The sequence below is a fragment of the Podarcis muralis genome, chromosome 3 (genome assembly GCF_964188315.1).
Source record: "Podarcis muralis chromosome 3, rPodMur119.hap1.1, whole genome shotgun sequence".
NCBI lineage: Eukaryota > Metazoa > Chordata > Lepidosauria > Squamata > Lacertidae > Podarcis > Podarcis muralis.
This window is the reverse complement of record NC_135657.1, coordinates 120632467-120658346: the sequence shown is the minus strand read 5'-3', so window position 1 is coordinate 120658346 and position 25880 is coordinate 120632467.

The following is a 25880-nucleotide window of genomic DNA, read 5'->3' as shown; positions in this document are numbered from 1 at the left end:
GCATCTTGATTTTAGAGTTCTTTCCAAGGGCCTGTTATAAGTTTTGGCATGTATGTCAGCATGAGTCAACATGTTACTTTTTAGTGACAGGTTAGTTTGGTTTCCGATTTAGTACTGGTTGAAATTGAAATGCCGTAAATCTGTTTGGTCACAGAACACTGAATCCTTACAGAAAAATATTCTTTAAAAGTACGAGTGAAATTTTCCAATCCATTTTATGTGTCTTCTCCCAATTTCCTCAAAATTGCAGTGAAAAGGAATTTTGTAATCAAAGTGACTAAGACTGGCAGGGCATGAATCAAGACAAAACAAATGAAGATCCCAATTTTAGTCTGTTTTGATTAAATCCATACATTGATTCTAATTACATTTTCTGTCTGTGAGCTGAAGCTGAACATATCATTTCCCCTTTACTCTACAAAATGACAGTGGTACCTGTCCACTTAAGTGCTGGCAGGTCAGCGTTAATTGTAATATTATAAATTTATTGGCTCAGGACAGGTCTTGTTTTCTCATTCAGAACGGAAGCCTTTGAGGGCAAAATCACTCCATTATTAAGCAGAAACTCCATGCACAGCTATACAGTGGTACCTCGGGTTAAGAACTTAATTTGTTCTGGAGGTCTGTTCTTAACCTGAAACTGTTCTTAACCTGAAGCACCACTTTAGCTAATGGGGCCTCCTACTGCTGCCGTGCGATTTCTGTTCTCATCCTGAAGCAAAGTTCTTAACCCAAGGTACTATTTCTGGGTTAGCAGAGTCTGTAACCTGAAGCGTATGTAACCTGAAGCGTATGTAACCCGAGGTACCACTGTACACATTTGACTCATTGAGACTTAAAATAATTTGCTAGAAGGCCTTCTAGAAAAGGACAACAAATTCACAGCACAGCATTCTGGAACCCAGCTATCTTTTTCAAATATGCATTTCTCATTCAGAGAGATGGCATTTTCCCGGCACTCAAGACAACAGTCACTGCAATTGTGATACCGCTGAAGAACAGGCTTCTGCTCATTAATCCTTGACTGGATAAAAAGCACTTACACAAATGGGTGCTGGGTGAGAATCTCCATTCCCAAACTAGGGGGTTGCCCACACTTCCCCTGGGAAAAGCTGCTCTTTACTGCTGGATCAAAGCAAATGTCAACTGGGTTTTCCACAGATTGATGTTTGTTCCAATTCAGCAGTAAAGAGCAGGTTTTCCCAGGGGCAAGACAAGTGGAAAACCGCTCAGACCCATGCTTTCTCTGCATGGGACAAGCGGAATTGTGGACAAGCCCTGGCTGCTGGTGGGGCTATATGCATGCACAGTCCTGGTCAGAAAAGCTGCAGTCATGCCAATCAGCTGTTCAGGATGAGGCACGGGCATGATTTGTTCCTGCTCCCTCTTCCCCACCATTCAGCTGATGGGTGAGATTGATCCAGCTGCTGCACACTCTGCCCTGGCACCAGGAATGGCTTCTCATTCTTTTATATTCACACTGGGATCTGCAGGACTTTTCTGAAAAGGACAAAAATGCACCTGGGGCAAGTTTCGACTGATTGCCTTGATAAACTAAAAATGCTTCCATTGACATTCTATTCAGGAAAGCATTCGACCTAAACAACGAGAAGCCAAATGTAGTTCTTTTGCCTTTCTTTCAATGATTCCTAGGGAGCCAGATCTAATTAACTTCAAAAACTATAATCCTACTTTGAATGCATCCAGTGTGAAAAGTATCTAGGCAGAGGTTCTGCAGAACAAAGATCTGGAAGTTACTCCATTTCCTGGAGCCATTCTTCATAGCTTTTCAGGGTAGAATATTTTTATGACATTCCTCACTGTTTCTTCAAGAAGCTGTTTTTAAGAAATGTGATCACCTCTCAAGAACATACGATGTTAAGTAAAGCTAGAGGTAATTCCAGGAGAGGTGCCTTTCTAAAAAAAGGAAAAATAAAGGAAAAGACCCACTACCAGCAAAAACATTTCAGTCTACATGTACAGTTCAGACATTTTCATTCATCCAAATACATCAATGGAGACATTATTTTCTTATCTGTTAAGTATCATAATACATTGCTCCTTTGCATAATAACCTTTTCATGCACACCAAAGAGAAGATTTGCTTTGGCAACAATAATAGCTGCATTTGTCCCTCAGTGCCATATAACTGTCTGCTTATTGGGAACTACAAGTAAGGCTCCAATCCTATGCATATTTACTTTGGAGTAAGTAAATTCAGTTGGACTTACCTCTGGGTAAACACACATAGGATTGGGCTGTAAATGTGTTTATAATCAGGATTCAAACTATTTCCCCCTAAGCTAATGCAAACATTAACATTCAATTTGAGCCAAATCCTAAATCACGGCCTTTCAAACAGGACACACCAATAGTTGTTTTTTTAACCAGTTAAAATTTAGTATAGCTTGATTGAAACATTTCACTATCAAGGTCTGAAATGTTTTTTTGAGAATCAGTTTTTAATTGGCCCCAGTTGGAAGCAAACCAGATACCGTCAAAAGCTAACAAAATGGGACACTGTGCAGTAGGGACTATCCTGCCGGGGGCAGGAGGAGAAATCTATGGAGATGGGAAGGCTGTGAAAAGGAAAAGATCGAGTATAAGTTAAACTGGTGCAAAATATAATCAGAAATTTGTTAAACAAGCTTTTGAAGTGAAAAACAGAATATATAAATTCCTAATTTAGGGCTATTTTCTTTTCTTTTTCTGTTTGGATGAGGAACTTCAAAAACCCATGTCAGAGTATTGATTCCAACAGGGCCACTGCTCTGATCCAAATTAAGGCACAACTAGTAAAAAGGTAAAGGGACCCCTGACCATTAGGTCCAGTCGTGGCCGACTCTGGGGTTGCGGCACTCATCTCGCTTTATTGGCCAAGGGAGCCAGCATAGAGCTTCTGAGTCATGTGGACCAGCATGACTAAGCCGCTTCTGGTGAACCAGAGGAGCGCACAGAAACACTGTTTACCTTCCCGCCGGAGCAGTACCTATTTATCTACTTGCACTTTGACATGCTTTTGAACTTCTAGGTGGGCAGGAGCAGAGACCGAGCAACGGGAGCTCACCCCGTCACAGGGATTCGAACCGCCAACCTTCTGATCGGCAAGCCCTAGGCTCTGTGGTTTGATGAAGGCCTTGACCCAGTGTGCAGCAGTGGTGAGGGGGAAAAGTAAATTCCCTGCTAGGGATCATTAGGAAAGAAATTGAAAATAAAACTGCCAATATTCAAATTTATGGTGTGACCACATTTAGAGTACTTGTAAACAGTTTTCATCACTTCACCTTAAAAAGGATATTTTAGAGTGGGAAAAGGATCAGAAAAGGGCCACCAAACTGATGAAGGGGGTGGAGTGATGCTCCTGAGATAAGAGCTGGCAGCGTTCAGAACTTTTTAGTTTAGAGAAAAGGTGAGAAAGTGGTGGTGTGACAGTTTATAAAATTATACATCACCTGGAGAAAGTGGATAGAGAAAAGGAAAGTCCTTCTTCACGCCGTGCATAGTCCATCTGCGGAACTCCCCCCCCCCCCCCAGGAGGCAGGGAAGGCCAACTTGGATGGCTCTAAAAGAGCCTAAAAGGCATGTTCATGGAGCTGGAGGAGGAGGAGGAGGAGGAGGAGGAGAGGGCCATCCAGGGCTACCAGCCACAATAGCTATGCTCTGCCTGCACATCTGGAGGCAGCCATGCTTCTGAGTCCCAGTTGCTGGAAACCACAGGAGGGGAGAGTTGCTCTTGGGCTCACGTTCTGCTCCCTGGTTTCTCTGTGAAAACATGATGCTGGACTAGATGGGGCGTTGGCCTGATCCTGCAGGCTACTCTTATATTCTTGTATGTTCTACGGTCCAGTCATGCATTTCCAATCGATCCATCCAGTCATTCTCCTCTCCATATGAAGAGGGAATGGAGCCAATGGATCTTTTCCTCCTGTGCATCCAGGGCCATCTTTTCCTGGGGGTGCAAGGGGTGAGGGGCATCCAGGTGCTGGATTCTGGGGGGCGCCCGGCACCCACCGCTGAAGCCACCTAAGCTCTTAACTATCTACCTGTTATGAAATAATAAATAATTTTGATCAAGCTAGAAAAACAAAATACATATATACCTAGGTATTACCGAAATGTATACCTACTGTTTCACTAAAGGACTTTCGACTTTGTGTGCTCATTCACCAAAGACGCACTGCGCCAGCGGCAGCGCTTTTAATTCACAAAGGCGCTGTGCACACAAAATTAATTCTTACATCAAAAGATTATGTTACGTATTGTACTGAGCTGCTATGCGGCAGCGGGGGCAGCGGCACCTTTGACACGACTGATGTTTCTCCTAAGTAGGTGCCCAAACAATACAATAGTTTAAGTGTGGTGTTGTGAGGATAAAATAGGGGAGGGGGGATAAGCCACCATTGAGCTCTGCGGAGGAACAGCAGAATGAAGCTGTAATAAATAATGATTATTTTGGATCTCCTCTCTCCTTGAAACATGATATTGATTTAATATTGTGATAACATCAGCAGGCATAGATGCTTGTAGCCACTGCATGAAAGAAGATGCATGTAGAAAGCAAATAAATGCCCTGGGGAACCACAGTGAAGCAGCCATGGGTCTCTGCAGTATTTTATCCAGTTTCAAAACCTATACCTGATCTGGCTCTCTGCGTAGCTGTCAACTTTTCCCTTTTTTTAAGGGAAACCCTATTCGGAATAAGGGAATTTTCCTTAAAAAATGGGAAACTTTGACAGCTATGGCTCTCTGGAGCTTGTCTTCATGCTGTTCATGCAGTGAAAAACAGACAAGGGTTTTCTTCAGATAGCATGGGGCAGAAGTAGGGGCACCACAGCATTTTAAAATGTACCTGAAAATGCACCTCTAATCACAGAAATATGAAGTAACATAAAGGGTCCAGAGTTTCTGTTGCCAGACTAGTGCAAAAGGGCTTTAGCTGACAGAATCCTTAAATGAGAGTTGGACTGCCTTTAGATTTTTCTTCCCCTATTATTTTCAAGGTCACGGTGGTTCAGGTAATTGAGTCATAATTTCTCAAACACAACAGAAGCTTTCCCCTATGACCTTGGTTGCAGAAGGCTCAGGACTTTTTTGTGACTAAATGAATGGAATTCAAGGCTCAATCATGTGCCAAGCCGAATGCCTCACACGGATCCCATTTGGAGCCTCAGACATGGGCAGACGTTGAGGAAACAGAAAATTCATTGCTGCACTCTTTAAGCTGGCATCCCATGATAGCTCCTGGCTGGGACTGGCAGGGTCCCCACAAGGGAAGCCTTGCAGAGGGGCTTGGAACAGGGATGCTTAGCTGAAGGCTGAGGCAAGAACCACCAGGGCTGGGTGGAAATGAGGCCACAGCCAAGGAGTGAGGAAGTAAAGATTAAAGTGTTTAATGCTTCTCAAATGTACATTCATTACAGAGAGGGGAAATGTCAGGCACACAGAAGTCTAGCAGCAAAAGCACAGCTAATCAGATATAGGTTGTAAAAATCATTCAAGAGGTTTGCAGAAATAGCCTGGGTATATTAAAACCCATAGGTTCCTGGTAGGCTTTTGCACAGGCCCTATAAGGACAGGCAGTTCTGTATTCATTGCAAGTATATGTAAGCCCGGCACAGGGCAAGCAGCATATAAGGGCAGATAGACACTATGCCAGCAAGTTTGTTAATAACACCAGAAGAGAAATTGGCCTACTTTGGGCTGTAGCCCAGGACTTATTGCTACTGCTACTGCCCTGCGCACCCAGTGCTTTGATAAGTGGCTGGCATTTTAATTCCCCACAGTGCCCTGCAACAAGCAATTCAGTGACGGCCTCCTCATACTCCCCAGAGGTACTTCACCACCATTATCCTCCTCCTTTTTCTCTGTTGTTGATCTTGTCACTAGGTCCTACTCACCTCTCTTTTGCTTCAGGCATGGGGGCGTGTGGGTTGGGTGAGTATCCACGTCATTCACAGGTCCTTATGTCAATGGTCCCCTTGGCCCTGGAGCCAGCCCAGGGGGCCAGTTATGTAGGTTTGCCATCTTATAACCTGACAAATTACAGACACTCCAAAAACAGTCTTCAGTAGGCACAGAGAGGACAAGAGTGATGGCACCTGGGAAGGGGAGTGTGGCCAGGACACCAGCAGCAGCCCTGGGCAGTTGCAGCTGCACTAAGCAGGCACAGGAAAGGGGCATGAAGGAGCAGCATAGACATGTATGGTAGCTCTGCCACCTCTGGGTTTAAAAATGCACAAAAAGCTTCCATGGCTGCAAAGGACACTGCCCAGACACTGAGGTCCAGCTCCAAGGGCCTTCTGGCGGTTCCCTCACTGTGAGAGGCCCTCCCATCAGATGTCAAAGCGATAAACATCTACCTGACATTCAGAAGACATCTGAAGGCAGCCCTGTTCAGGGAAGTTTTTAATATGTGATATTTTAGTGTATCTTTCATCTTTGTTGGAAGCCGCCCAGAGTGGCGGGGTACAAATAATAAATTATTATTATTATTATTATTATTATTATTATTATTATTATTATTATTATTTATTAAGGCTGCCAGCTTTGGACTGTCGCCTTCCATGAGGTGGGAGGTAACATAAATGTCTGTGGGGGCAGAGCTAGCATGCTCCTTGATGCTGCCCCCTTTCATAGGTTTATTGTTGCCACTTAGTAATGGCCAAAGCTCTCTCAACATACTGTACTTGCTGAGCTGCAATGTGCGAAGCTGTGGGTCACATGGACGGGCCCACACTGGACCCTCCTCCTCACACAAGCAGCATCCTACATGGGAAAAGGCCATGTTTGCAAGAGGCGCCATTGCATGGGATCTGCCAAGGGGCCTCATGTTATCCAAGCCACACAACAAGGAGTCTCGCTGCGGCAAGTTTCCATGCTTCAAATGTAAGAAACCTCCCCCCGCCAATAAATCACGAGGTGTTCTGTATCGTGTAAACTGAACAAAAACATGATGAAAACTACTGACCTGAGTTACTGAATCTGAAAGAGACACAACCTTTAGTTGTAAGTAAAAATTAGAGAGCCCAACAAGCTTTTTACCTGAAGCCAACTTACTGAATCGTAATTAATCCCTAATTCAAAGGCATATTATCAAATGTTAATGTGTGTATTTTTTTCCTTAGAGATTTTTTTTCACTTTCCTTTCCAATCACCTCTTGCCCTTCTTTGGCTCATTTTGAAACTATATTTCTGCCCAAGCAGTCAAAAATGCTGAGTGCCTGAAGCAAACTAGTAGAATGAGCATGTCTCTCGACTGTTCCCTGGCAGGCCTTCCAGCCCAAGCCCTGCTTTAAATTAAAGCACATGTGGCTTGAGTTTAGCATTATCATAAAAATGAAATTACCACTTTAGAAAAGTCAAGTTATTTTGGAAGTGAAAACTGCAGGTCAGAGCCCACCAAAATCCCCCCCAAACTTGTTCGAGAAACATCTTGCTGAACATTCAGGGCTGCTGAAGCAGATGCTACATCCCTTCTTCTGCGCAGTGATTTATGAAGAGTGCCCCCCCCCCGCCTGTTTCCTACATTTGTTACATCTTTTAAGTTGGGGGGGGGGGGCACACCTCCCTTTGAAAATCTCTGCTGCCGCTCCAGCTCTGTCTACAACAGAACTCATAGAAAGAAAGGAGTTTAAAGATGTCATTTAAATAGACTGAGGCTCAGTATTTGAGAAACTGGCCAGGCAGCAGTAACTAAAACAGCGTCGTGGTTGGTTTCCTCTTGAAGCCTTTCTAAGAAGCAAACGGTGTTGTTGTTGGTCCACACATGTTGTTCTCAGTGTAATGATTCCTTTGCTGTTGCTGTTTTAGCTAATACCCTTTTTGGGTTAAATATTGATTTGCGCTATTATCAGTGCTTTTTCTGGGGGGACACAGGGGGGCGCATACCCCTAAACATTTTGTGAATCTCTGTACTTTTGTCCATTTACTGTATTTATTTTTCCCAATTTGAACTATAAAGTTGTGATTTTCTTGAGTCAAAGTGGGAGTACCCCTAAACATTTGTTTAGAAAAAAGCACTGGCACAATGTTAGTGAAAATGGACACCAGATGACTCACTATAGTTAGTATCAAAATGTGGTCGGAATCAAGGATGGACTGTGCACTCCATGGACTATGCCTGAGCGGCTGCAGCATAAACAGCAAAGTGCACTTATTCTGCAACATTCACTTTTTCTATCATGTGACTCACTCATTTATGCGTAAAGTGGGTGGTGCTATGAAAAATGACCAGGGAATTATGGAGGGTAATTATGACAGGTGAAAATTGGAACAGAAGAAGAACAGAAGAACCTGCTAGCCCAGCTGGCCTCCTGGTCTCACAGGAAGCCGACTGGCCAGGACCCGAGACCAAGGGCCCGCCCTCCACTTTGGCTCCCTGCAAGGGCTTGTCAGAGGCAACAACATTTATTTAATTAATTTCTATACCGCCTTTTGTCCAAGGATCACAGGGCAGTTGAGAGTATAAAAACACAAATATGCATAATGTAATGAAAAACAACACACACAGTTTAAAAGCCCATAAACAGTTTAATCTGCCAACAGCCTGGGAGAAGAAGAATTATTTTCACCTGGAGCCTGAATATATGTGGGGAAGGCGCCAGGCAAGCCTTTCTGCGGACAGCAGGTTTTTATTTAATCGTTTGCTACCATTTACTCTTTGAGTCTTCCCCAATTGAAGAAGCCCCAGTAGCTGTCGGGACTAGCAGCCATTGACCGCTTTAACTTCAATGAATGAGTCCAATCCTCTCTTAAAACTGTCTGTGCTGGTGACCATCAGCCCATCTTGCAATGGGAAACTCCATAGCTGCACATGGTGCAACGACCTTCCCCTCACCAGTCCTGGATCTTGCACTAGTTTCACTGGGATGACCCTGAGTTCTAGTATTATGACACACAGAAAACAACTTACCTCTCTCTACCTTCTTCACAACATACATAATTTTATATACCTCTGTCGTATCTTATCTTATTTTTAGAATTCACAATGAAAATCGGATTTGATTAATGCTTGAATAACAGCCTTAGCAAAGGTTGAAAAAATAATTTGCTTAATTGAAATTCACGTGTCATGCTAGTAAGTTAAAAACATTTCCCCCCGAACAGGATGTATTTTCCCCCGTGCATGGATGTAAATGGTGTATATACTGAAATAACAAATGATGGAAAAGTAAGAATTCACATAATTATTGATGGAGAATAACACAACAAATAATAAAGGCTGTATTTTTCGCTCTATAACACGCACCCGACCATAACACGCACGTAGTTTTTAGAGGAGGAAAACAAGGAAAAAAATATTCTAAATGAAACAGCGGGTGTATGATTTTTGTGGTTCATGCTGTGGCCACAGACATGTGATCTGACAGTGAGTTTGGAGTAGCCCAATGCAAAAATCCTGAGGATCCATATGGATCCATGCTTTGTAACCATGTTTTAAGTGGGGAGGGAAGGAAAAGCACTCAAGGGACAAGGAACATGCGTGGGGTGTGTGGAGAAGGATGCTGCTAATAATGCAGGAGAGGGGGAGAAGGCTCCTCTCCTCTCCCGCTTTGCTCCTTTAAAGAAGCAGGCTCTCTGTCCCTCTCTCCTCCCCACTCAGCGGCTCTTCTCCCGCTTTGCTGTTTCAAAGCGAGCCACGGAGGAGGGAAGGAAGGGGAACCATGGATCCTCTGCTCCTGACTGCAGCAGATTCCCCCCCCCCCCCCCCCGGCCACCCGTAGGCATTCGCTCCATAACACGCACAGACATTTTCCCTTACTTTCTAGGAGGAAAAAAGTGAGTGTTATGGTGCAAAAAATACAGTAATTCTGAGTACACACAGATGAGCAGAAGTCAGTAAACAGATTGGGCTCTTCAGTTTCAACATCAATCAGGAAGAGGCCAGAGCAATTATTATATATTTTGCTTAGTCTGTTAATTCTCTTTTCTTTTCTGGGAAGCCTGTTTGTCAGGCAGAAAAGGTGGGATATTGTTGTTTTAAATAATTTAATAAACAGAATATCTTCAAAAATCAGTTGATTTTTTGTTGGAAATTTGTATTGTACTTTTGCACAATATGCTCGGAAGTTGCTTGGGCGCCCAGCTCCGTGCCATTCTCCTTTGGCCCATGGGAATCCACCTGCCTCTCGCATTCGTTGGAGGTGGTCTACTAAACAATCCAAGTATATCTAGCAGTATTTTAATATGAACGATTACGGTAAACAAGATTTCCCCCCAAACTGCATAGTCTGAAATATTTTACAATGAGCTTTGGCTAGTTATTGCCTTTACGCTGCTTTGGATTTGTAATTGTAAGAGAGAATCAGGCATCTATAGGCTCACTGGAGAAGGCCTGATATTTGGGGAATGTCCTGTAAGTATTTAAACAAGTCTTTGGTGGCCTTCCACATTGGGATTGGTTAAGCTGTTTAACACACTTTATTGCTGCTGTGATTTATTGTCTGATGAGGACACTCAAACAAGGCTGAGAGCCTCTCTGGGACTCACTGAGCTGGTACGTATTTTATGCTGGTTTCAAATAAATCAGTGTCTGCTGCAGCCTAAAAAACAGGAGCGTTGGAAAGAACATTGTGGAGAACTATTTCCGGAGCTTTGTGTTCTGCTTCACACAGAAAGCAAGAGAACTTCATTAGCCTGGAAGCATCTGCAGGGTGAACCTTTAAGCTCTTTATTAATCATTTTGGTGACTAATGCTGGGAGCCCTGTGATTCCCAAATGCTTCCTAAAAGAAGCCATATTTGTGCGATGTTTCCTCAAAGTAGTGACAAGCTTTTGTTTAACAATTTCACTTCTTCACTGAATGGATACCCATTCTGCAAGCACGGGGAACCGTATAAATTACCCAGTCGACACATTAGGGCTTGGGGAGTGGGAAGGGCGTTGGTTACTCTCCATGCGTCTTGCCGCGCCAGCACTCACTCGTTGGCAGTGGGGGGGGGGAGTGTGGAGGGGGAAGGTCACCCTCAGCACCCCCCACCCACCCAGCATGCGAGTGTCGGCCTGGTGGCAAGGGCTGGACAAGTGTGCTCTGGCCCTGCCTGGGGCGCATGTGCACGCACTTGCCTTGGGCTCTGGCGAGCTGCGCTAGGCCCTGACCTCAGCATCTGAAGTAGGTTGTTGCCTAGGAATGCTCATGACCACTTATAATACACATGCTTAATTCAAAGATAGTCTCAAGGTGCCATTAAACACATCTATTTATCATAAAATAAGTCAAGGCAAAACTAGCTTTTGTTTACGAAGTCAGATTCTTTAATGAATAAATTTTATTTATTTAATTATGTTTTAGAAGATAGGTCTTTTGACTAGGTAGCTTGGAGTGTGGGACAGTTTATGGAATGTACTTTTTGAATATATTATGGCCCTTTTCCATCATGGGTGATTTTGTTTGCTTTTCCCCCAAACACCCTCAATATCATCGTAAAATGCCTAATACAATTTTGAAGGATTTAGTTGGTTTCTCAGTACAGCAGTAAGAATATGAGATTTTATGTTCTGAAGGCTTCCTGAGGGATGCTCCGGGGGTAGTATATTACACTCTTCCTGCAGTATTGCTTGAGAGAAACTGCCTGTCACTTCCACCCGAACTATTGTTCCCAAACACAGGGAGGCAAACAGACCGCTCTTTCATACAAAATAGCAGGATTTTGTGATAACTGGCACTTTTAGGACCACTTAGGTGAGTAGCAAGCAGGGACAGAATATTGTGCTTTCGGCGTCAATATATTTAGTTTGCAAAGGGTCTCAAGATGAAATGTAGCAATTATGGTAGTCTAAGAGTACACTGGACTACTAGTAAACACTTGAAACTCCGTGCCAACAGAAGATGCCTCCAATACGTAAAAGCCCGAGTTTGTGTTTTGTTTTAGGACAAAATGTTCCCATTTAGAATCAGAATCCGTTTTCCTTTCCTTTCCTTTGGGTTGCAAAACTGCAGGAGGACTGGCCAGCAACAAGGCAAACAAAATGAACAACACCATGGATTTAAAATATTTAATCAAGTTCTTGGTGATCACAAATCTTGCAACACATTCCAAAATGATGAAAACGCATGCTATACAGAAACCAGCTGAGCCAATATTTAAAGCACTTTTAATTTAACAGAACCCATTTTTACAGTATTCAGGATATGTTGTTGGCTTAACTGCCTGTCACATGATCTCCTGTCCAGATGTGCTGGTGTGTCTCGAGGAACGGACGAGCCAAACCACAGCACTTTCCCATTGCTTGTAGCCGACACCTCTCAGTTACAGAAGCACTACAAGAATATGAGGCAGAACAATAATAATAATATAGGAGGTGGATTAAGTTAACCATAATATTAGTTTGTTTCTAAAAATAAAAATGAAAAATGAAACTGCCCAGCTCAGACAGATTAATTTGTCAGCCCAAGAAAACCCATCAGATATAAAAACTCTCAAGGATGTAGGCTTGCTTCACAACTTGCACTCCTCCCCCTCAACTGCAACTGAAACCCTCTGCTAAACACGGAAAGCTTCCTTCAGTTTTGGTCAGCAAAGCCGCTAGCCCATTTGTTTAAATCTCAGGATTACAGTACAGAATCATAAAATGTCGCTTTCAGAGGCAATGTGTTTGGCTTCCTTTTGCACAGAATGAAATGGGCACTACACTTCCGTTCCTATCATGAGCATCATTCTCGTGCACAGTGGTCTGTGACAGAAGACCAAGTGCACATTTTAAAAAAAAGAAAAAAGTTTCCCCCCCTTAAATTATAGGAGACCACCTGGGATTCTAACAAACAACAACAACAAATTCACAAAGAGGAAGTGTTATACTTCATAATACAAATGTATTCTGCAGGTTAGTGTGAGTGCAGGCACCCCGTCATAGAGAAGGGCTTTCCCAGCCATTTTCTGTCTAGGTCTTCAGGCAGCGATGGACTGGGAGCCAGTGAAATTATTTCAGTAGTGAGCAAAGCATGTTCTCAACATCTGGTCCTAGTCAACAGTTTGATGCCTGCATTTTGAACTAACTGAAGTATCTAAACAGTCTTCAAAGGCAGCCCCACGTACAAATCATTACAGCAGTACAGTAGTGAAACATCTAACTTGGCCCAAGCCAAAGGACAAGCCACAGCTGGCACAGCAACCAAAGATGATCAAATACACTCCTTGCTCCAAAGGCCACCTGGGTTTCTTGTGACAAAGCTGATTCTTGGAGGACTTTGAGCCTTTAGAGCAGGGGTCTGCAACCTTTAAGACAAAAAGAGCCACTTGGACCCGTTTCCGAAGAAAAAACAACAACTGGGAGCCGCAAAACCGTTGCGACATTTAAAACAAATATATCTCCGGAGCCGCGATCTGACAGCGGGCGGGAAGGTGACGTCGGGACGGTGCGTGACTAATGCACGCACCGCCCCCCCCATGCGACGTCACAGCCAGTACAGCGCCAGCCACAGTGAGGAGTGTCGGAGCGCACAATGCGTCTCCTCCCCTCGCTAGTATCCGCCCCGGAGCCACAGCAAAGATGTAAAAGAGCCACATGCGGCTCCGGAGCCGCGGGTTGCAGACCCCTGCTTTAGAGGAAGGCAGAGAAATAGAGCTGGATGTCATCAACATCCCTCAAGGACTTCTCCCAGCAGTTTCATTGAGATTTTAAACAGCACAGGTCACACTTCTCTAATTCCCCAAGTCTGTGTCCTCAGACAACAATAGCTGAAAATCATCCAGCAAGCCGTGACTCGATGGAGCTCTGGACACATCACCTGAGTTCACTGTAAAATGTAGAGTTGGAAGGAACCCCAAGGTCATGAGACCCAGCCCTGCCAATGCACCCCTGATAGGTCTAGCCTCTGTTCACAGCCTTGTGCTGAGATGAGTCAACACCTGCATCTAGGAATGAGCCTATTTGAAACAAGCTCATCTGATCTCAGTCCAAATCACGAACAAATGGCTTTAAGCAAGCCCATTCTGAACTGAACCTAGAGAACTTTGCCCCAAACATTTTGGAGGCTCAAAAGAATAATATCTAGTATTTTAAAATGAAGGTAGCTTACACTCAGCTATACAACTGCAAATAAAATGTTTTAAGTGTGTTGTAAAATGCATTATACAAAAGTGACACTAGAGGGCGATAGTGAGCTGTGGCAAATTCAATATATTTTTCAAAATGTTTCTTATATGTGTCTAGATTCCATCTCAGTCAACAAAGGGTAACAGAGATTTTAAAATATTAAGCAGTTTATATAGGCTTTTAACCAGTGCTTTTTATGGGGGGACGCAGGGGGACGCATACCTTTAAACATTTTGTGAATCTAACGGGAGAAGAAACTCATTTTTTATTTTTTCTTCTCTAGCACAGTGAATCATCAGTTCCGTTGGTACCCCTGATGGCAGCTTCATTTCCTGTCATGGTGTTTCCTGAGTCTCAGACAGAAGTGAGCGTTTAATGTGTGGAGCAGTGTGGAATGTGGATGTTTTAATGACGAAAGTTTGGCCTCATTGAGGGGCAGTATTTCAGTATAAGTAGTGCATGTTCTTTGTACAGTGGAACCTCGTGTTACGGACGGGATCCATTCCGGAGGCCCATTCGTAACACAGAACTGAGGCAAGCCAAAGTGCTGCGTCTGTGCACACGTGGTGTGATTTAGTGCTTCTACGCATGCGTGAGTGGCGAAACCCAGAAGTAACCCATTCCGGTACTTCCGGGTTGCCATGGGACGCAAAACGAAAATGCGTAACCTGAAGCGGATGCAACATGAGGCATGCCTGTACTTTTGTCCATTTGCTTTATTTATTTTTCCCAATTTGAACTATAAAATGCTGATTTTCTTGAGTCAAAATGAGAGTACAGTAGTACCTCGATTTAAGAACAGTCTGGTTTAAGAACAATTCGGTTTGCAAACTCCGCAAAACCGGAGTGTCCCGGTTTGCGAACTATACCTCGGTCTACAAATGGAAGCCGAACAGTGGAAGGGCACCAGCGCCGGGATTCGGTTTAAGAACCGAGGTACCACTGCACCCCTAAACATTTTTTTAGGGGAAAAAAGCGCTGCTTTTGACTAACTAAACCAATGTCTCAAAAATCCCATGTTTCTATTTCCCCAAGCTGATACAGAGATTGTGTACTGGATCCTTTAATAACTGGCTGTCTTTGTGGATTTCCAGAGCTGAGTCCAAATCTTTCATCTGAGGGTGGGAGCCAGGATACTTGGTGCATGTTAATTTGTGAAAAGCATTATATATTTGTATCTTGCTTTTCCTCTCAGGAGCTCGTTTGTGTATCCTCCCTCCCTCCCCTTTTACCTTTGCAACAACCCTGTGAGGAAGGCTAGGCTAAGTTAATATATGTACTTAAGCATCTTGAAATTAGATTGCATGGGTGTGCAGAGGCCCCCATCAGACAGCGTACAAGGCCCAAGAAATCCTGTTGGCACATCAGCTTGATTATGAATAATGAAAAATTTACATCCCTAATTTTCTGTGAGAAAGAATTCACAAGAAAGTATTTTTTTCTAGACAATAGTTACAGACAAGTAATGTTTTTCAGTGGCGTAGCATGGGGGGTGCAGGGGGGGCCGGCCGCACCGGGCGCAACATCTGGGGTTAGGGCAAATCCACGGGTTAGGGGGCGCAAATCCACGGGTTAGGGGGCGCAAATTACTTGCCTTGCCCCAGGTGCTGACAACCCACGCTACGCCACTGATGTTTTTTCAGATTAAAACTGAAAAAGTATTGTTTCCAGACAGTGTTTATATCAAAGTGTTGTTGGTTTTATATTAAAACTGCATTATTCCCTAGCTACATCGTCTTCTACTCAAACCTATTCTAACACACACACACACACACACACACACACAGGAAACCTTCTGAGTACAGGATCTAGTTGCAGATAAAAATGAGTCCTGTTGACTGTAAATTTTTATAGCAGCAAGAGATTTCCTAAAAAAAGAAAAGGAAAAAAATACTCAGTTTTGAGCCTTCATTAGAGGTTAAAAGTAATTGTTTTTGAACCCACAAACACATCACAAATCACAGAACAAATGCAGGCTAAGGAATGTTTCTAACCAGTAAAGAATTATTAGGTGTCCTTGAATAATAAGGGAGGTTTTTATATTAATGATTGTTTGGTGTTGAAAGTACTATATAAAAATGAAATCTGAGAGCTAATTTAGATGTTATTTGTTATCAGGAAGAGCAGATGCAAATATTGCATACCCTCTGCTAAAAGTTCAAATCAACAACACAAGAAGCTTGCCTGTTGAATTCAGGCTCCACACAGGTGCTGGTAACTGATTTATTTACAAGGTTATATGTTACTCCCTTTCAAGTCTGCATCAAGATTTCTTCTAGTCTATGTGAAGAAAGGGACTGGGGTGGGGTGGGGGGATCCTGGAGAAAAGACCGTCTTTATGGGACGGTGCACACGCAATTCACTCTGCCTGAACGCAACACCCTCCAGGGTTCATCTCAGGACAGCGAACAGCCAGCCTCTTAATTGATGCAGCAATAACTTCTTTTATGTAACTGACAGACGAAAAATGGGAAGTCCTTTTTATCCACACACACCCCTCTCTTTTTCCTCTTCTATTTTTTGGTTTTCATTCGCTGTTTTCTTTTCTCTTTCTATGTTTTTGTTTTGATTTAAATTAGTTCCTTTTATCTTGTTATATTATGAAAAAGCTTTAATGAAATCTTGTTTTAAAAGGGAGTGTGAGAGAAAAATCCCTCATCTTGCCTGATAATTTGAAGTGTGGATCAGGGACCTCAAGTTGCTCTCTGCCTTCCCTTCCAGCGAGGCAGCCATCTTGCAGTTGCTGCAGGTGTAGATTTGCAGCAGATCTTGCAGGTCACAGCAGCAGCTCTCGCCCTCCTGCAGCCTGGCTTCCTCTCTGCAGTAGCCCCTTCCCCTCAGACCATGTGCAGAGGAGATGGCCCCACGCACAAAAGCCAACTCTCAATCAAGCCTCCAAACAGCTCAGACCAGCAGCCAGCCTTAATCCAAGAGTCTCCGTCTTTTCAGTCTCCTCCGCCAGTTCCTCGCAAACAACCCTGCTTACAAGTCCCGATCACAAATCCTGGTCATTTACACCCTTTGTTTACTTCTTGGGATAATCTTTGGATTGCGAGTAGATCTATTAACAAGGTTAATTGGAAGTGTGTGTGTTGCAGAAAGAGAAACCCAGTATAGTTAATTATCATTAGCGTGTCTTATTAACATTCCTTAGAAAGTTGTGACTCTTCTCTGTGCTATGATCTTTCTTCAGCTTACTAATATTGCATGCTTTTTCTGGACAATACTGGCTAACCAACAGTATCATGTCTCCTGCATAAATTATGCTGCGTGCCTCAGGTTGACTGCAGGGCATATCTCTGCATTTCAGAATGCTGATCACTAAACCTAGGTGAACATGTGTATGGCAGGTTTTGGAGAGAAGGACCATTTGTTTGTGCCAATCGCAGCAGTGACTTTGTCAAGGGCAAGAAGGGGAAACTGGAAATGGAGCCAGTGCAGCATGGAGATGAGGGTGTCGGATTAGGAATGGGAAAGGCTAGCAATCAACTTCCCACTTAGTCATGAAGCTCATATGGAGCAAGTCAAGTGTTTCTCAACTGAACCTATATCACAAAATTGATGGAAGGGTAAAACAGCAAACGGGGAGCTCTGTTTGTGGTGTCCTATGGAAGGGCAGGATAAGCATGTAATAATGATCCATCTTTAGTAGTAGCTCCCAGAAGGGAGCTCAGAAAAGACTGGATGTGACCCACAGGTCATATGTTTCAAGGTCCACTGTGATGCAAAAGTGCTGGAACGTGATTAGGTGTTAGACCAGTACAGCTGAAATAAATTTGTCCAGCATGTCTTTTGTAGGTAATGTTTGGTACCTTCCTCCAAAATTGTCATTTTGCAATATTAGAAGCATATCTTTATTTATTATGTTGCATCTTTAGAAGAGAATCCAGCAGAGGGAGGCATTACATGATACATTTCAGCCAAAGGTAGCACTGTCTTGTGATTATAGGCAATAATCTGAGTTGAGTTCATAAATAAGTACAGTGGTGCCCCGCAAGACGAATGCCTCGCAAGACGAAAAACTCGCTAGACGAAAGGGTTTTCCGTTTTTTGAGTCGTTCCGGAAGACAAATTTCCCTATGGGCTTGCTTCGCAAGACGAAACGTCTTGCGAGTTCTTGCGAGTTTGTTTCCTTTTTCTTAAAGCCGCTAAGCCATTAATAGCCGCTAAGCCGCTAATAGCCATGCTTCGCAAGACGAAAAAACCGCAAGACAAAGAGACTCGCGGAATGGATTAATTTCGTCTTGTGAGGCACCACTGTATGTCTTACTATCTTACTTTCTTAAAATCTGGTCTGAGTAAGATTTCTGATATGAAAGATTCTAGCTATTTTCAATCTCTATTTTATTGCTGCATTCATTCTAGTAAGACTTTATTCTAGTACATAAATCTGAGGAACGGATTCCCCCCGCCGCCAAAAGAGATTCCTCCTATAGCAAGAATAATCTCACTATATTGGCCACATTACCATCTGTTTTTTACAGAGACTGTTGAATGTACTGATAATAGCCCACCACTCTGCTCCCAAAGGTGACCAAGCTGTTTCAAAAAGCACATAGCTTTGAGAGCACATAGACTGCAGAAAACGCACACAGGACCCAAAGAGGACTCATTAATGGTCCCATGTCATCCTGGAAAGAAGAGACCAGTGGGCCTCACTAGAAGAGCCGCACTTTAACTTTTCACTTCAGAATTTGGGGGGAAAGTGTGGCTTATATTCGGGCCAATATGGTACATATAGGATGGGGGACACCTGGCTTATTAGTGGTACATGTGAAAAGGATCTAGGGGTCTTGGTGGACCACAAGCTTAAGATGAGTCAACAGTGTGATGCAGCAAAAAATGCTAACACTATTCTAGGCTACATCAACAGAAGCATAGTTTCCCAATCAAGGGAAATAATAGTTCTACTCTATTCTGCCTTGGTGAATATAATACTGTGTTCAGTTCTGGGCACCACAATTTAGGAAGGATGTTGACAAGCTGGAACATGTGCAGAGGAGGGCAACTAGGATGATCAAGGGTCTAGAAACCAAGCCTTATGAGGAATGGCTGAAGGAGCTGGGTATGTTTAGTTGGGGAAAGAGACTGAGAGGAGATATGATAGCCATCTTCAAATATCTCACATGGAGGATGGACCAAGCTTGTTTTCTCCTGCTCTGGAAGATAGGACTCGAACCAATGGCTTCAAGATGCAGGAAAGGAGATTTCAACTAAACACTCAAAAAAACTGTCTGACAATAAAAGCTGTTTGACAGTGGAACAGACTCCCACGCGAGGTGGTGGACTCTCCTTCCTTGGAGGTTTCCAGCAGAGCTTGGGTGGCCATCTGCCATCGATGCTTTAGCTGAGATTCCAGCATTGCAGGGGGGGGGGGGACTAGATTGGGGTCCCTTCCAACTCTAAGACCCATAAGGCCCCCCACATTCAAAACATAGCCCTCCACCCAGCCATTTCTAGCTCCATTACCAGGCATGTAACAAAGTCCTTTGCAAGGTGGGCACTGGACCTCACAGCAAGTAAGCCCCATAGATGATTACGGCCAAACACCAACGCCATATGTTTGATCCTTCCACTCCCATTAGAAAGCATTATGCACAGTGACAAAAGTGGGTCTACATTTGTACATTGTGTTTGCATTCCCAGGGTCGAATCCTGGCCTCCATCACGTTAAAGGCAAGGCCACAAGAACCAGCTTCTCATGTCTTGTGTTTCACACAAAATAACAGAACTGGTAGGGACGGGGAGTACATTTAAAGGTGAACCTACTTAATTCACACTGCAACGAACTCCCTTGGGAGGTTGTGGACTCTTTTTAAGGCTGGATGTCATGGATGCTTTCACTGAGTTTCCTGCATTGCAGGGGGTTGGACTAGATGACCCTCAGGGTTCCCTTCCAACAGTATGAATTGATGATTCTATGAAATTCTCACATCTCTGAGTTTGCAATGAAATCCTCTAGAGAGTAATGTGCACAAAAATGCACACACTAGTATAAGGTGTGCATAATAATGCTTTTATTGATTAAAATAATATACAAAAATGGATTATGTTTGGGAAAACTGATTTGCAAAAATGTGACTATTGGGCAAAAATGCATATGTATAGATTAGGAGAGATTCACACTGAAATGCTGAGGAATTTTCATGAAGAACTTTTTTAATTAAGATAACAAACTCTTTGAAAATATGGAGAACAGAACTTAAGAGTGGAAAATTGAGAAACTGAAATGGGCAGATTCACCAGCAGCACTTTTGAGGGGGAACTCACTGGAACTCAGTACTGGCACCTCTCAGGCGGGTGCCATGGTCATTCTAAGAGGAAAAGGGAGGCATTCTTGGTCAGTTCCAGCACCTCTGTTTCTTGAAAAATAGCACTGTTCACCATTCCCTAGGAATTGGGGTCTTAAATATCAACATGCAATGTAAACCAACTCATCTGGGACACCACAGATTTGCAAAAGGATTTTATTTTGTTTTATTTATTTTATTTTATCAGGATGAGGGGCAGGTAAATTATCTACTCGCCTTTGCTTGAATCAAATCTCTTCAGGAAGTCTTTGCCTCTTCTGTTATGTAAAGAGTTGAAGTTTGGCCCTGAGGCTGTAGAGGCTGCAATACTCTCATGTGGGTGGTCTAACCACTTGTCAGACCCCTGAAACCGGAGATACCCTTTGGCCTGGGTTCTGATGAAGGCATGCAAGACATAGGACTTTGTGGGCTGAGGGAAGACTTGACAGGCACATCTGCAGACTCTATCTGCACTAACAAAGGAAAACACACTGCAGAGCCCCTTCGCCCAAGTCAGGAACCTGCTTCCTGGCTTCATGCGCTGCTGGTTTCCAGCAATGCTAATGCTAGAGGAAAGTGTCCCCAGGCATCTTCCAGATTCTGTTGATTGTAAACCTGTGATTCTTTGGTCACCTTCTTGAGTTGCAGTCAACTGTACCATATATAGGCCTCTTGTCACCTAAGCTGTTATGGGTAGTTGAGTGGCACATTAAGCAAAGGCATCATAAATTTTAATGTTTCAGAAACTAAGGCTGAGCAAGAAAGGAAAGGCACAGAACAACCATAACCTCTACCCGTCTTTAGTGGTTTTACATGATTCTTTACATTTTCTTCCAAGGTAGCATGCTTAGGACTGCAAGCTTTGGACATAGCCTCTCAGGGCTGATTTGAGAGTTCAAATGTGCTTGTGAAACTCCTCCAGTGTCTGATGTCCACCTGTGCCCGGCATGGGCTTCTGCTTACACTAATTATTGCATAATTAGTATTCCCATCCTCCAAGTTGCTCAGAGTTTTGTGCATTTTCACCCATCCTGGAAGATAGAGCTTCAGGTCAAGGACTGAGCCACATGGTGCAGCAGAGATTTCTTTGCTCTGCTGACAGGCTCAGAACAGGAATACAGGACTACACTCTCAGAAGCAACATGTGTGCTCCTCATTGCTTGGTTTCCCTGGATTCATTTCTGCCACTTGGTTTTGCTGACAACGGGGACTTGAGCTGGCATGTGAAACTCAAAGCAACGTTCCTTCTGTTTGCTTTGCAGAGGGCAGTTGTGGGAGGACTGGTCACGCCCTTTCCCAAGAACAGCTGCAGATAAAGGCAGAACAGGAGGTCAAGCTGCTTTTTCTGATCAGTTGTCATTTTTGTTAATGCCTTAAACTCCTGGGGGAAAGGTATCTTCCTATATTAATTGCACAATATACAGCCTTTTGAGAAAACAATGGTTCACATAGCAGTTTCCTGTTTGTTTGTTTGTTTGTTTGTTTGTTTCTTTGTGTTTGTTTGTTTGTTTTCTTCTTAACCCACCTGCTCATGTCACTCCTTCTTCAAACCCTCCCCCCCCCACACACTTTATGATGCAGTTTCCCATTGTGGGTCTACCACCACTTTTGTCCTCAAAAAACCTGTCTGACTTCAGTAATCCAGTAATCAGTAATTCCAGCTTTTCTTTACTTGGGGATGCAATAGAGGAAAAAGCTTGAAGTGCAGGAGAAATGGTGGAAACTCTTAACAGCCTGTCAGTACAAACTTAGGAGAGCATGTCCGTACCAAACAACCAAAAGCGGGTTACCTCAAAATTCAGAACAATGTGAATGCCGACTAATTTTTGACTATTGCTAAAATAGAGAGAGTGGGGTTGAGGGTTCCCAGGTTGAAGAATTGGGGGCTTTGCCTGCTCTTGATGGCCTTGCCTTCCTTCGGAAGGAGCAGCCTCTCAGTCTTGGTCCCAGGTAGCTTCCATGGCAAAGAACTTTGCACCCTTCCCTGGACTTGGCCACTGAGACTCATGCGCTAGTAATCTCCATTTATACTTAAATACTTATTTAAAAACCTATCTTAGCCCAAGATATGAACTGAGCTACTACTAGGGCTGCCACACGTCCGGAATTTCCCAGACATAGCCGGAATTTGACAGTCGTAAACAGTGTCCAGGCAAAAATCGCTGAAATGCCCAGGAAAGTGGAAAAAACTAGAAAAGCTCAACAACTTTTGTGTCTGGATATTCACTTTTGAAATACAGCAACCCTAACTACTACATATTTATAAATGTAGGTTGAACTAAAACATGTATTAGCTTACTCCTTTGGGTAGTTCTTTTGAGCCAAGAACTATATTGCAAAATTTGGAGAAGGGGGCAATCTGAAGATTCATTCTGTTCCAGCCTATGTTCCAGGCGATGTGGCTTCACTCTGCTCCCTTCTCCCCCCTCTCCACCATCCCCTGGGTCAGATGTGTCTTGCAGGTCACAGAGCCAAGTGGGATATACCCTTTCTTTATTTGCATGGGATTGGGGAACCTTATTTGCTAAGTTTCCATTCTTTCTTTCATTGGCAAGCCTGCCATACTCACATACACACACAAAACACCTCTCTGCTAACCAATGGCTGAAGGAATTTCACTCCTGTGGGAAGATCAAAATAGACTTTGTGAGCTGAAATAGAGGGAAAACTTCCTTTTCGTCTGGAGAGAGTTTCCAGCTGGCATTTCTAACTGTGGAATGAACTTCCTGTTTCTTCGTGGCTTCTTTGTTCTGAGAGAACATATGGCTGACTCTAGTTTGAAATATGGTTATCAAAGGACTGCTGGATTTCACGTAAGGCTATAGCACCCTGCAAACCATAAACCATCTAAGGCCACGCTGGGAGATCGGGAACTTTGCCAAATTAAACTTTAGTTCTACAAGTTTTATGCTTTTGTCGTTATTGGTTTTCTGCCCTTTTCTTTTAAATGCCATGTAAACTCTTATTTTCTTACACAAATGACTTTTTGCTGTTAAACTGTATGCTGTGCCTTGTAGGTTCTGATTCTGCCCTCTTACTCATTGGAGAGCTAAGGAGTTCTTCTGACGCTTTTAAAATATGGGAATAGTGAGGCATCGTCAATGGGCTGTTGGAATAAAAATGGAATGATGCTGGTAGATGGAGTTCTTGTTTTGAAAAAAAAACACACAGTTTTTGGCCATGTGCACTGCAAATGCACTGGGAGCAAGAACAGGAAGCTGAAGCAGTAACTCCGCCCCACGCTCGGTTCAGGGTTGTCTCCACAATCTCAGGATTGTAAGGGGGGGGGAGGGTCCTCTTGGCCATGACTATTAATTTTAGAATAGGCTCTTGCAATACAGTGTTGCTACTAGATCTGGCAGGGGGAGCAAAAACTGATGTGGAAATGTGGAGAAGTAAACTTTATACTGGAAAAAAAGAGAAACCAAACGAGCGATTCATCCATCCCTAATCCTGGCAAATGTAAATTTGTAAAATTTAAATGTTACATACTAATTTTAACAGGCTCTTTGTGTGTTCATGTATCATTCCTTTTCATTTGAAAAATAAAATAAATATTCATTCCGAGATCCTTCTGCTGCTTGAGGCTCTTCATGTGATCCGCTTCCCAATTAAATTAAAAAGAAAACAAAGCACAGCAATATTTGATTGGCCAGCCTGTTCACACAGGGGCTTCTGGGGACGCCACCCATGTTCAGGGCCGGCCTTATCATGAGGTGGCCTGTGGCGGCTGCCTCAGGCGGTAGGATTCTGCTGGAGTCCAGAGGTGACATGTCCTGTCGCCGCACCCACTGCTGAAGACGCAGCTTGGGAGATGCTGCTCAGGGGCGTGGCTTGGGGGTGAACTGGTCACCAAGGCACCCTCCAAAATGGTGCCGAAGCCACTGCCAAGGCCCGTTGGCTCCTGATGAAGTGCCCATTGGTGGCCCACAGGCCTTGCCACCATTTTGGAAGGGCCTCAGCAGCCACTTCCTTGCCAAACCACAAGCGGTGAAATAGGACAAGCCATGCCTGCCTGTGGCCTGCGCATTTTATGCTGGCCATGAGAGGTTGGGGGAGCCAAGTAAAAGTGACAACGATCAGCTGTGTGTGGTTATGGGGCTGGCTGAGACCTGCTTGGGCTCCCTGCTGCTGCACCCCCAGCTGAAACCTCAAAGGCCCCACTGGGGAGGGGAGCGAAGGGTTGTGCCCAACCAAGTTATACTCCATCGCAGCAGACTCATTAAAGTTAATGAACCTAAGTTAGTAATGCGCCTTAATTTCTGTGGCTCTGCTCTGAGTTAATTCATGCGAGGGGTGGGGGAGAAATTTGGTTAAGGACACTAGGAGAAGCAAAGCTACCAGATCCACACTTTCTGAAGGAACTGAAAGACAGCCATCCTTCGAAATGTGTCCCCCTCTGAAATTTACAGCACAATTCCAAAACCAAGCAATGTATACCCAAAAAAAAGTACACTTGGAGGTGAAATGTACATTAAAATGCATATTTATGTGAAAATAACATCACGAGTTCTAATAGGGGAAACTGGTTAGCAGAAAATGTGCATATGAGACAAAATTGCATGCAAGCATGTGTTCCTTAGGATGGATTTTTATGGGGACTTTAAAAAAAAACCCTCAAACGAACATGGAAATGTGGAGACTAGAAAACTGAGAAACAGAGAAAAACTGAAGTTGACAGATTTTTCCCAGGTTTTATTCTCTGGGAAAAGCTGCTTTTCACAAAACTGGGTTTACTACCCATTCATTAGAAGGGCACGGGTGGCGCTGTGGTTTAAACCACAGAGCCTAGGACTTGCCGATCAGAAGGTCGGCAGTTCGAATCCCCGCGACGGGGTGAGCTCCCGTTGCTCGGTCCCTGCTCCTGCCAACCTAGCAGTTCGAAAGCACATCAAAGTGCAAGTAGATAAATAGGTACCGCTCCGACAGGAAGGTAAACAGCGTTTCCATGCGCTGCTCTCGTTCGCCAGAAGCGGCTTAGTCATGCTGGCTCCCTCAGCCAATAAAGCAAGATGAGCGCCGCAACCCCAGAGTCGGTCACGACTGGACCTAATGACCAGGGGTCCCTTTACCTTTTTTAGCCATTCATAAATTCCTCTGTTAAGATTCCTGTATGTTTATGTTCCTATATGGCAGAACATCAAGTGTACCTTGGTGAACTTAGACATGGTGCTGCCTCCCTTTTAGCCTCATGCCACTGTAACTTTTAGCAAATATGTAACCCCATGGAAAAAGCACTCCAGTTTATTTTGGGTGCCCACCAAGCCATTTGGACAAACTGAGCAGTGTTATAATTTAGGATTAGAAGATACTGTAAAGATACTTTCAACGTGACTACATAATGTTGTCCATAAATTTCAGCCAGTATCTACAGACATCTAAACACACTTTTTATTGGGTTTATTTAATAATAGGGTGCACTCATTCAGTGTAGCCAATCCCAGTAGCTTTGGGTTTGGGTTTTCAGCCTTTTCTGGTTCTATGTGCATGACTGAGGGGGCTGTTGTCAACATGGTCAGGGGATCTTTTACAACCCTCGGCTAACTCCACAAAGAC